At 37.6% G+C, this 14042-nt stretch overlaps 1 pseudogene; it reads right to left on the reverse strand.

Moving 5' to 3' along the window:
* Positions 1-10723: 10723 nt before the first annotated feature.
* LOC149140304 (KH domain-containing protein At5g56140-like) overlaps positions 10724-14042 on the reverse strand; it is a 36576-nt pseudogene continuing 33257 nt past the window's right edge.

Raw genomic sequence — 14042 nt, forward strand, 5'->3', positions numbered from 1 at the left:
AGCTGAAAGATGATTGTATATTTTAGAAATATATTGGAATATCTTGAAATATGATTGTATATTTTTGAATATGATGGATAAGAGTGTATCATTTTGATTCATTGTAGATTTTAGGAATATTTCATAATCTAATGGACAAGAGTAGAGAGGGCCAATTTTTTTTACCTCATTCATCTTCGTGAAATTCCAAAATATTCTCAAAACCTAGATAATGACAGTGGTGGAAAGCTAGCTTATCATCCTCACAAAGGTTCTTTAGAAGATGGTGAAATTCAGAAAGCCTGTGAAATGCACAAAACAATGAATAGGAAATAAATCATGAAATGCAAAAAACAATGAACTAAAAATTAATCATGAATACATTTAGAAGATCTTCTCAATCAAATTCCAAAATTTTCCCAAAATTTAAAGACAAAATAAAGATGGTTGTTGAAAGGTAGCTTACAATCTTCATAAGAGTTATAAATGGGATTCGAAATCTTTAAAAAACAAAAAACAAAAAACAAAAAAAAAACAAAAATGCTCTAGATGTTGAAAATTAATCCCAACTACTTCATTAACTGAACATGATTGTGCCATTCTTGGAAAGTATGAGTAAATCGAATTGCAAATTTTTCAACGGGTTGAAGGGATGTGGAAGTAAACGAAGTTTCAGATTAGTGATAATTGTACAAGATTTCACCTCTTCAAGAAATCAGTAACTGGAAGTCAACATTAGTCGGTGTAGACATAGGTAGTAAATATGTGAACTGTGCACTTATTTTATTATATATTTTTAATGTTGTCTCCATTTCATTGATAAAAAAATGTATGTATTATTAAAAATTATATACAATAAGTTAGTTTCAATTTTTGTTTGCATTTCTAGAGAAAATATTGGGGGGCGCTTAAAACTAGTTTCTACTCCTTTTAAAAAGAGAGTCTTGGTAAAACTTTATGAAATATTTTTTTCACAATGGTTAAAGGAGTTGTAGCCTCCATGTATTTTTCTTGAAGTTTATGAAATAGAAGTCATACAATATAGTTGTGTAATAAATTATTTTTTGACACTTAATTCTAAACCCTGTGATATACATTTTACTTTATCTTCCACCTTTACTATCACTTGAAAGGTAGGCGAGCAATATTTACAAGGCTATCAGTTATTTAATACACCTTATATTAGAATTCAAAGCATGATGAGAGGCTAGATGGGGAGGCAGATGTGAATGACATATTTGGCGGCTTTGAGTTAATAACCTCGAGGTTTTCAAATGGAGAGGAAGGTTCATAGTCACCAGAAAGCTTGGCAAGGCTAGATGTATGGGCATGCTTTTGCATGTCATATAATACTATTAAGATCTAAGATAGGGTGTATTAAATAACTGGTAGCCTTTAAATATTGCTCGACTTAAAGAAGCGGGCAAAATAAGGTGTACTCATAAGATATATTAAATAGTGGATAGCCTTGTAAATATTGTTTGCCTTAAAGAAATGGGCCCGCTTATTTAAGGAGAGCAATATTTACAAGGCTATTTGCTATTTAATACACCCTATCTTAGATCTTAACAGTACCCAATGGTATGCAGAAACATGCCCATACATCTAGCCATGCCAAGCTTTCTAGTGACCATGACTCTTCCCCAGCCATGCCAAGCTTTCTGGTTACCATGAATCTTCTTGTCAATTTGGAAACCTCAAGATTATTAACTCACAACCACCGAAAAACCCATCTCCATATTCCTCCATATCCAACCTCCCATCACCCTTTGAATTCTAAAATAAAGTGTATTAAATAGTGGATAGCCTTGTAAATGTTACTGCCTAGAAAAGTAGCTTATCATCTTTGCCAAATCTCTTTAAACGATAACGAAATGCAGAAAACATTAAAGTAGAATCAATCATGAATACATTCAGAGACTTTTTTGACGTATCTTCTTGGAGACGTGGGAGAACTCTGCAGAGATGAAACAATTTCTAAAGACTCCCATCCAATCATATGGCCAAGGAATCATCAGTTATCCTTATCTTGGTAACCCGGTAGACTTGTATGCTTTTTTGAGGTAGTGTATGCTTTTTTTGTAGGTTCAAACTAAAATACATAAAACTAGATAATCTAAACATTTAATAAACTACAAACATAAATCACATTCACATTCATACGTCTCAATAGTATCTCTTGAGGAGTAGCATCTCTGCATTAAAACATGAGTTGGACAACTAAATTCTACTTCCCAAATATGAGACCTGCGTTATTAGCTCCCCATCTCCTGTCAGAAAATATGCACCACTATTGGCTCAAGTCACTGACAGTAATTCTCAATGACGAAAATATAGGATGGTTGTGACAATATTAAAGAAGTGATTGAGTTAATAGATCACTTCTTTGTTTTAGATTTCTTATTTGTTTGTATTAGATTGCTTCTTGTTTTGCAAGGATGCAGACATATAAAAGGACTATTAAATCTCAGATAATTCAAAGATATACCTCCAAGGAATAGATAGAGATGATTACAGTTCAAATGCCTTTAAAATCAAGGCATACATTTTAGAACAGAAGCTCGAGAGAACGAGGAAGACTTTTTGTGAATAAGAACTAGAGAAAATTTTAAAAATCAATGGTAACTAATTCCTTATTCACAACATCTTTAGGAATATTTCCACAGAGGCGTATCAGAAATGCTTACATTTGTAAATGTGTTAGAAAACCCGCACAGATGAATCTAGCTAGTAAAGGTTGAACACACAACTTTGCAGAGAAAAAACACTAAAAGAATCGAAAGAACAAAAAAGAATGATTGATTCAGAAAATAGGTTACAATGCTCATGATATAACACTACTAGGTGAAGATCCCAAGGTAATGAACCATAGTGGTGATCAATGAGAGGACTCAACACCTACAACAAGTTCTGAAGAGAACTAGTCAGTTGCAGAGTGAAAGGAGGAGTAGATCAAGGAGTAAATCATGTAGAATAACTAGCCAGTTGCGGAGTGAAAGGAGGAGCAAATCAAGGAGTAAATAATGTAGAAAGGATCTTGCATGTAGTCCCATGCTCTAACTAAGTGTCCGCATGTGCCAGTAATGAAGGTCCTAGTTGTGTAGTACGTCCAACACCCCCCCTAAACACCACTATGGGGAAAAATAGAGAATGGGCCCTGGAAACTAAAGCCAAAGGTCACCCAAAATACAGTGCAACTTGTACTAAAATTCAGGAAAGAGGGAAAACCTCGAGGGAAACCCCCCCCCCCTCAAAATACAATGTAATCAAAAGAAAAGAGGAAGAAAAGATAGTTGTTGAGCAACTATGTCCTTCACTCCAAGACGATTGCGCGGAGAGTGAAAATTATGCTCAATGAATTTCTTGGTGAAGATGTCTACAGTCTGTTCTGCTGAAGGACAGAATTGCAAATCAATGACCGGATCATGTATCTCTCATGTAGTGCATATGGATCTCTATGTGCTTCATTTGTTGTCATTGTACTAGATCCCTGCAAAATTTGAGAGTGCTCTGGTTGTCACACCAGATGACAGTGGGGTGGTGGAACTGGACGCCCAACTCAATGCAGAAGTGTTGCAGCCACAGAGCCTGAATGGTGATCTTGACTACTCCTCTATACTTGGCCTCAACTAAAGAGAGAGCAATAGAAACCTACTTCTTGCTCGACCAATAGATAGGGCCAGACCCTAAACTGAGTGAATATTTGGAGGTGGACTTGCGACTAATGTTGTCACCCGCCCAATCAGAATTTGTAAAGCCAAGGAGATTGAATGAAATGCCTGCTACATAGTGAATCCCGAAGGTGAGGGTGCACTGCACATACCGGAGGATGCGCTTTGAAACATTCCAGTGTAGCTCATGCGGCTCCTGCATGTATTTGGAAACTGCCCCTACTGCTTTTGAGATATCTGGTCTGGAGTGGGTGAGGTACAGTAAGCTCCCCACTAGCTGTCGGTGGAGAGTACTGTCAACTAATGGAGTGTCACCTCCATCCTCAAGGCAGACCCCAGACAGAAAAGGATTCGGTGCTTGCTCGCAGTCAATCATGTGAAATCTCTCGAGCAAATCCCATGCATACTTAGCCTGAGAGAGTTTGATGCCTATGGCATCCTGGCTGATCTCAAGACCAAGAAAGAAGTGTAATGGACCCATGTCCGTCATCAAGAACCTATCATGCAAGGCCCTGTTAACTATAGCAATGGCTGAAGTTGAGTTGTCGGTGATCAGGAGATCATCCACATACAAAACTAAGATAAGAAGAGAATCATGTGTCTTGAGCATGTAAACATTCAGATCAGATTTATATATTTCAAAGTTTTGTGATAGGAGAAAAGAATCCATCTTCGCATACCAAGCTCTCGGGGCTTGCTTAAGGCCGTAGAGAGACTTCTTCAGTCTGCAGACCAAAGATGAATCCTGAATGAAACCATGTGGTTGCTCCATGTAGATCTCCTCAGATAGGTCTCCATGAAGAAAGGCATTCTCAATATCCATCTGATGTACTTCCCACCCCTGGGTAGCCGCAATGGCAAGTGCAAGGCGTATGGAATCCATCTTTGCTACTGGAGCAAAGGTCTCATCATAATCAATGCCATGCTCTTGCTAGAAGCCTTTAGCTATTAGCCTGGCTTTCTGTCCAATGATTTTCCCATCTGCAGCACTCTTGGTCCTATAGACCCATTTGCATCGGACAAGTTTCCTTCCTAAAGGAAGGGGGACTAGATCCTAGGTCTGGTTCTCAAGGAGGGAGTTATACTCCTCCTCCATGGCAGACTCCCAAGAGGGATGCCCAACAGCCTCAGCATAAGACTACGAATCAGAAGATTGAACCAAATGACAATGTCAAGATGGCATTGGTTCAATGGTAGTGAGGGCAAGAGGAGGCTCAATAAACTCTGAGCTAATCCTCCATGGATCAAAATTATCCCCCATAAGACCATTTCTACTAGCTGAGTGGTCTTGTGCATATATCTCACTTAAGCTCCTTCTTCTCTGTTTTATGACAGGGGAAGTTTATTCACTACTCGAAGCTCGATCTGGGCTTAGATGTGGATTATCATATGCATGCACTAGATTTGTATCTAAAGACTCTGTCTCTACATCTGCATACTCTACCTCGGCATCTGCATGCTTTGTATCTACATCTGAGTGTACTGATTCATCATCTCGGACATGAGGTAGATAAAAGGTTTCTGCATGTGGAAATTGAGGTGCATGCAAGAGACTTTCCTCAAATTTGACACTTCGCTCAATGATGAGCTTGTCCGTAGAGGAAATCAGGAGTCGGTATCCCTTCACACCATTAGGGTATCCAATAATGATGCACTCAATGCTTTGTGGAACAAGAGCTTTCCTCTTTTCAGAGGAGATCCTGGCCCATGCTCGGGAACTGAAAACATCGAAGTGGGTGACCTCTGGTTTAGTGCTACTCCAAGCCTCAAAGGGGGTCTGATCCTTGATAGACCTATGAGGAGATCTGTTCTGGATGTAGTTAGCACAATTAAGTGCTTCAACCCATAGCTTATGAGGTAGTGAATTAGCATGCAACATGCAGGAAGCCATCTCTTTGAGAGATCGGTTCTTTCTCTCAGCAACTCTGTTCTGCTGCGAAGTGTATGAAACTGTGTGTTGTAGTTGTATGTCGGACTTAAGGCAAAGGTTCTAAAGTGTTGTGTTAACATATTCCTCCCCATTGTCTGTACGGAGGGCTTTGATCTTTCTCTCTGACTGTGTCTCAACTAGTGCTTTGAAATCTTCAAAGTGTGCAAAAACTTCAGATTTGACCCTGAGAAGATACACCCAAGTATACTATGAAAAATCATCAATAAATGTAAGCACATACCTTGCTTTGTTGATGGAAGGATGAGGAAAAGGCCCCATGAGATCACTATGGATCATATCTAGAGGAGAAGATGCTCTGTGAGTCTTGCTGGTGTCAAATTTTCTCTAGGATGTTTGCCAAGGACATACCCTTCATAAACTCCTTTGGAGAAACTAATATTTGGCTTCCACCAGCTCATGCTTGCTTAGCTACTGCATATAACTATAATTTAAGTGACCAAACCTCTCGTGCCAAAGCCTACTACTATCATTAGCATGTGTAAGCAATAAGGAGGATTCAGATTCAATAAATTCAGAAAATGTACACAGTATGGCTCCATTGTTTACCTCACCGGTTGAAATTTTGGAGCTGCTATGTAGGTCATATATGTTCACTGCATCTGGAGTGAATTCCACTCTCTTTCTAGTGCTGGAATGAGTGATATGATAAACTAAAATCAGGTTTACCGAAAGTTTTGGAACATGAAGCACATCTTCAAAGCTTCCATGTAAAATTTCTACTCTACCTTTTCTGGTGACCTCAATAGGTGAGTCATCTCCCATGAGGATGGGAGGTCCTTTGCATGCATCCAAAGAGGAATAGACTTCGTTTGCAGCAGCCATATGATGTGATGCACCAGAATCTATAATCCATGCATCAGGGGAAGAGTTAATTCCAACTAAAGCATGAAAATTGTTACCTTTCCGGTGTGGCAGATCCTCAGTTTTCTTCTTGGTGCCCTGAGGGATGTGGTCCCCAAGGTTGTGCTTCTGAAGGATTTTTTCCATTTGGTCATTTTTTTTCTTCATGCAGGAGGATTTCGAATGGAATCCTCGATGACAATAGGTGAATTTGTATCCTTTCTTCCCTTTCTCATTTCTGGAGCCGGAGGAGTCATTGAAGGCTTGGTGTACCCTTCCTTCTTTGGATGGGAATGCGCTTTGCCCTTGTCTTTTTGCTGCTGATTTTTCTAATTTGAATCAGATATGTAATTTTTATTGTGGCTGCCATCATGCACAATTAGTGCATGCACTTTTGGAGGTTTGATTTTCCCCATGCCAATGAGTTTATCTTGCTCAAAAGTGAGGGACTCCATGAACTCTTTGAGAGAAGGCATAGTGTAGGATTTACCTATTACGAGCCTTACTGAATGAAAAGTATACACAAAGATAGATTATTCTGGTCGAAGCTTTGACATAATAGAGAGAACTTGGTGACTCTCCTCCTTGGATTTGTCAATTCCACAACCCTTGAGTTGCAGCAATAGATCATTATATTTGGTGAAGGAGTCTTGAATTCTGTCATAGTTCCATGGATCCAATGAGAGCAGCTCCACTTTGAGCAGATGTCCTTTCATCTCATCCTATTTCCTATAGAGTTATTCAACCTTTTTCCAAATCTCATTAGGAGTATTGTAGGCAAATAGATGAAATTGCAACTCTGGGGAGATGCACATGGATATGGATCTGTGGGCCTCATCCATGCGGTTGAGGTACATGGATTTATCTATGGCTGAAGTGGGTTCCACTTATGTAGCCATGGTAATCCTGTACAACGCTTTCTGACAAAGGTATCGAGCCATTTGGTCCTTCATTCATGATATTTTTACAGTGTTAGGATCAATGCTTTAGGAAACTCCATTTTTCTGTCGATCTTCGATCTCCAAGCTATAATACCTGCAAAATAAAGTACTGATGTGCCTTTTATCTAGCAACTTGTGGGCTCTGATACCAAGAAGAGGTTTTTCATTACACCAAAACCCACAGGTGTTGGTAAATGTTCCAAACCAGTAACTAGGATCCCAGGGTGGAAATTATGGATTCCATAGAAGTGCGGTGATTCTTCTAACACCACCCCCCCCCCCCCAAATGTAACTCGAGGGAATCGAACTTGGGTCCAGGCTCTGATACCGTGAAGAGGTCCCCCCTCAAATGCAACTCTCGGGAATCGAACCTGGGTCTAGGCTCTGATACCATCTAAATGTGTTAGAAAACCTGCACAGATGAATCTAGCTAGTAAAGGCTGAACACATAGCTTTGCAAAGAAAAAACACTAAAAGAATCAAAAGAATAAAAAAGAATGATTGATTCAGAAAATAGGCTACAAAGCTCATGATATAGCATTACGGGGTGAAGATCCCAAGGTAATGCGCCATAGTGGTGATCGATGAGAGGACTCAACACCTACAGCAAGTTCCAGAGAGAACTAGCTAGTTGAGGAGTGAAAGGAGGAGCAAATTAGGGAGTAAATCATGCAGAAAAGATCTTGCAAGTAGTCCCATGCTCTAACTAAGTGTCCACATTTGCTAGTAATGAAGGCCCTGGGTGTGTAGTACCTCTAACAAATGCAACTTGGGGGAATCGAACCTGGCTCCAAGCTCTGATACCATGAAGAGGTTTTCCGTTACACCAAAACCCGCAGGTTTTGGTAAACATTCTAAACCAGTAACTAGGATCGCCAGGGTGGAAATTATGGATTCCATAGAGGTGCAGTGATTTTTCCAACAACATTTACGTTAAGAATAAAATAATATAAAGATTTATATATTTTGTGTCCTTTTTCATACTCATGAAGGGAGAATTTTGAATTAGTCATGCCCATTAATGAGTGGCCAATTGCACAAACAAAAACATGATCGATATTTCCAAGAAGCGGGATTTTGAAAAAATGGCCTACACATCTGGTGGTAGTGTGGCTGCACATCCAATTTCAATGTTTTATTTGAAACTAATGTGATTGAGTGGGGCTGCACAGCCAATTTCAAATATTTTTATTTGAAATTAATGTTATAGGACACACCATATGAATTATAGTAGCTCCTAGTACAAGGGAGTTTTAAGAAATGACATATTTTTGTCTAAAATTTAATAAATATACAAATATCTTAGCAAGAATCACTCTCATTAAAGTGAGAAAAGGGTGGTTTGAACATGATATATCATACTATTGAATTCGAAGCCTTATTAGAATAGTAGGTGATAGGCTTGGTGTCGTCCTGAATGTTATCTAAATCACATAATTTAGGAAAATTATTAATCAATAGTGGTATAGGTCTTTGTGTTCCTCTTCATTTTTCTTGTTGGCTTGGCATGCATTAATTTGCAGCCACTCCAATGTATTTGAGATTTAATATTGAAAGTCATGGCTTCTAAATATCTAGAAGTCCAATTTCAAATGCTTTGGAATGAATACAAACTTTGATAATTAATAGTCTGCCATCATAAATGGAAATTAGAAAATGTTTGTGTCATGGCTTCTAAATATCTAGAAGTCCAATTTCAAATGCTTTGGAATGAATACACTTTGATAATCAATAGTCTGCCATCATAAATGGAAATTAGAAAACGTTCGTGTCAAATAGAATCAACCGTAGAAAATCAACTGTGGAAAATATTAATTAGGAGGAGATTGTGTGAGAGATATGTCATAAATGGACTTTCCATACCTCTTAGAAAAAGGTAATTTTGGAGTAAATTTCATTGAGCAACAAATAGTATCTACCTAATGTATGGAGATAAAGGTTGGATTTTTCTATATACCACATGAACCCTACCTAAGATCGACATGTATGACTATCATAGGATTGGATCTCACTGGTGATCTCAATGATAACCATGATGGAATATTGGGTATTCAGTAAAAATAAAAATAATTGATAAGCTTAAATAATCATTTAGTCTTTCAGTATGATGTAATAATCCTTTATTGGTGAAGAGCTTGTTTAATCACCCAAGATCCACAAATTTATAGACAAAAGGATTTATTTCAGATATCCAGGGATTGTAACAAGAGTAGATAGACCAGGGATTGTAATATTTTGCCCGTCTTCAAAAGGGAAGAAACGTGAGCATGAGGACATTGCAAAAGTTAGTTCGCCTGAACATCTCCACAAACTAAATGATGAAGACAACCTCAGATGATAAATCCACCTATGATAGAATGAAACTTCATATTCTCCTGCACAAAAAAATAGTATTCGATGGTAATTTTCAAACGCAGAGTTTGAACGGAATACTATTGTTCAACTAAAAAGTTTAAATGGAATATGAGGATGAGCAAGACTTAATGACCTTACAAGTTTTCATACAAACTGAGAGGTGTTGAATGGTTGATCTTGTATCAGTGGCACCCTTTTAAATGGTTATTTCAAAGAGTGGATTGACTGTTGAGAAATGTCCTATTTGCTCCAAACCAAAGACCATTAATGATCTACATGCAGATCTAAAAAATTGTCCAGAAAATCACATATATAACAATGTAGTTTTATTAGGAGGGAGAGATGAGCATTTTATAATGTTAACATTATGTTTATTAATTTAATTACAAAATATTAGATAAAATCAATTAGATTATTATAATTAGATAAGACAAATATATAGAGATGTTTCCTTCTTTACTAGTTTTTAGATGTTTCTCTCTTTTTGAATTTTAGATGTTCCCAAGAAAGGAGTGCATATTTTCTTGGTTGCCATTCACTTAGATGTTTCTTATTGGTGTGTCTTTCTTGGTTTCCCAATTCCTCTCTGTTTAGAATGGGAAGCATCACCACTTCGTGTACCAAATGAGAGAAAGTGCACTTCAATGTTTCTGTTGTCATCCATTTGGCCTACACAGGTGTGTCCCTTTCAACCGACAAGATATGATAAGTATGGTTGCTAGCTTGTTGTCCTTTTTATTCCTAGATTACTACTGTTGGCTATAGATACTAAGCTTCAATGTTTTTGTTGTAATCCATTTGGCCTGAGTGGGTGTGTCCCTTTTAACTGACAAGATATGATACGTATGGTTACTAGCGTGTTGTCATTTTTATTCCTAGGTTACTATTGTTGACTAGAGATACTAAGCTTCAAAGTTTTTGTTGTCATCCATTTGGCCTGCGCGGGTGTGTCCCTTTCAACCAACAAGATATGATAAGTATGGTTGCTAGTGTGTTGTCTTTTTTATTCCTAGGTTACTATTGTTGACTAGAGATATTAAACCAACAATGGACGAACCATCTTCTTGCAATGTACCATTTAGAATGTTCAACTCTCTTAATTTTTGCTTCTTGAAAAAATATTGTGGCTCATTGACAGATTTCAACAATTTTTCTAGTATCTCTCGCACATGCAGTAAGTGAGCATATATGATACTTGCAAGAAATTCGTCCTCCATAATGATGTGCAGAGGCTCATGGAGATTTTCATACCTTAGCTTCTCCTTCATCATGGCCTCCAGGGATATTGAAATTACCCTTGAAGGGTCTTTAATTTAACCCTCTCCTTTGAATAGAACACGACATTTAGTAGCAGCTTCAACTCGTTGTAGTGAGTTGTGTCTAGGATGAAGGAGACATCCAACAAAATTAAATTTTGGATATTTTTGAACTGGAACTTCAACTCTGATTTTTTTTAAAAAATAATTCTACTAGAACCATCTCTTAGTATTCATTGCAACGATGAGGGGATGCCTATAACATGCTCAACCTTTCTACCTTTCTCATTGGTAAGGAACTGATCCAGTCATGTCCACTCCTTATAGTTGAAATTAATCGTCCATGATTCAATGTGCTACCATGCTTAGGCCCATCATGGTCTAAAAAAGATGAATTCCCCAAAAATGCAGTTATGCTCATTGTTTTATAGGTTAGCCATTGTGGAAAAACTTTCATAGGGGACTGAGTTTTTTTCATTTGGAAAATAACTTAGTGAGATACTTGTCATGCTCGGTTATGCCAATGCTTATAGAGAACTTGCCAAGAAGTTGTCGTGAATTGATGGTAAGAAGTTCATATATAGATTGGGCCTTAGAGTTGGTAAATCCAAAAAAACTCGAGCTTCTAAATATGGGTCCCTAGAGTCTTTGAGTTCTGGAAAAGCTAAAAGGTGTTGAAAATGCAGCAAGAGAATCCTAATTTAATTTTTTCTTGATTAAATTAGGAGAAAATATATCTGCCTGGCATTTCTCCCATTGAAATGTCTTTAGATTGGGCCTTAGAGTTGGTAAATCCAAAAAAACTTGAGCTTCTAAAGATGGGTTCCTAAAGCCTTCGAGTTCTATAAAAGCTAAAAGTTGTTGAAAATGCAACAAGAAAATCCTAATTTAATTTTGCCTTGATTAAATTAGGAGAAAAATCGAATTTCAATTTCAGTAAAATACTTGGAGGTAGTTAACTAAGGTGACATGGCCTTGTCAGTCAGTTAACTCAGTTAATTCGAGTTGCAAACACTTGCATTATGTTTAGTTATGATTGATTGTTAATTTCTAGCAATAAGGTTCAGTTAATTTGAGTCATTATGAGTTTAACTAGCTCAAACTGATTAAGGACTAGTGGAGGGTCCAATAGTGAGGTGTAATTCCAACTGATCTTTCAGCTAACTCATCAATTAGTCTAGAATAATTGATGCATACAGATAACATGAGTTACCAAGTTGACATTGGACTTCAAGGGTAGTGTACTATCAATTGTATATTTTTCCAAGTTGTATAGGTGGTGCATGCAGCCATAGAAAAGCCTAAAGAAATCACACAATTCCCAATGAAAATTTTCCCTAATTAATATGGGGAATCTCCCTACTTAATAGGGGGATAATTCCTTATTCAACCGTGAAAGGAAATAGGAGCCTGGGAACGTAGAAAATTGGCTAATTATTGGCTAGGGTCAGCCTGTCAGGCTAATTTATGATGGTTGATTTTGAGCTAACTGAATGTGATATGTTTATTCATGATGATTTGATCAAAAAATTAGTTTGACTTGTTGTGACATGAAGTAAATAGGATTTCAAGTGTACCTTATTGACGAGATACCAAAGAGGTATGATGTGAATTTATTTCAATTTATTTTAAATCTAATGGAAGTTATGTGCTTGGTACAGGAAGCAAATGCTAGGTTTGGTGGTTGAAATTGGCTGCAAGGATTAGCAGCAGTAGCAAAAGGATTTCGAACAAGAAATAGTACGTTGGTAAAGCACTTCAGGAGCAAGGCCATTATGGAACACTGGTACCCAATAGTTTACATTGATTTCCATGAACATGCTATGACTAGTACGATGGTTTTGAGGCAGGTATATGCCTTGGTTGTTTGACCTTCTGATACGAGGAAGCCTTTCCAAGAGTTCGATAGCTCGAGATAGGAGATGTCAAGGAACTTAGAAGGCGAGTGACTGCACAGAAGGGGTGATCGAGGCTGCTTTTCATCTGTCTTTCTCGGTAAGATAAGAAGGTTGTCGAATCCAGCATAAAAAGGGTCTAATCTAATTAGGGTGCATTGCCTAGAGGATTATGTAGTAGAAAAGGGAAGGTTGGGGATGGATTTGTTTTTTTCATTAGCATTGCTAGACAAAATCAGATGCACATTGGTAGTGCGCCCTGGAACAATCAATCGGTAACTATTCGCTAAGAGGACAAGTGGCGTAGGATTATAGCGCTTGACATTGGATGCATCTTTGACTTTGATAATGGATTATGGACTTCCTGAGAAGGAGCTGTACTTTGAGGGTGGAGGTGTAAGCCTCTAGATTCCCTTACGGGCATCGTATCCTTTTATTTGATGGTTGAGAAAATGTGCATATGTGTATTATTGTAAATATTGTATCGAGATGGATTTATAAAGGTCCATAGAAATTGTTCTTATTTCTTGGGTGAAGAAAATGTGTATGTGCATATATGTGATTATTATTGTAAATATCGTAATGAGTTGTGTCATAAAGCTCTAGTACATGATATTTTTGTCATGTTTCTGCAGTTATCCTTGTAAATACTGCAACGAGGTGTGTTATAAAGATCCATGTGAAGTATGTTTTGTTTTAAGTAGTCTAATTGGTTATAGGTATCATTGAACACTGAGGACGGTGTTCCCCCAAGGGGGAGGGTTCTGTAATAGCCCTGGTTAAAAATCCATGTAAAAATATATAAGACCATGGTCATGGGACACGTATTCCAAGCTAAATGGTGGGAAAAACATCCTAGTGGGTATTCATTTCGGTTATTATGGCTAAAGTAATTTGGAAAATGAAATGGAAAAGGCAAGAGGCATTAATTGGAATTTTATTTATGAAAATAAATGAAATTAGGAGAAAAGGGAGGTGAAAGATAACAAGTTGCATGTGAGGAGGAAAATGAAGGAAAATAACAGAAAATGAAGAAAATAGAGGCCTCATTAATAAAAAGCTTCTAAGGATCAGTTGGCAAGATTTTGCTTAGGCTTGGTCGGTGAATCTTTTGCCAGGTTTTGGTGGATCTCTCTCTCTCTATTCTCTCTCAC

The sequence above is a fragment of the Pinus tabuliformis genome, chromosome X, assembly GCF_031772625.1.
Source record: "Pinus tabuliformis cultivar Carrire ecotype Pingquan chromosome X, CPIR1, whole genome shotgun sequence".
In the NCBI taxonomy this organism is placed as follows: domain Eukaryota; kingdom Viridiplantae; phylum Streptophyta; class Pinopsida; order Pinales; family Pinaceae; genus Pinus; species Pinus tabuliformis.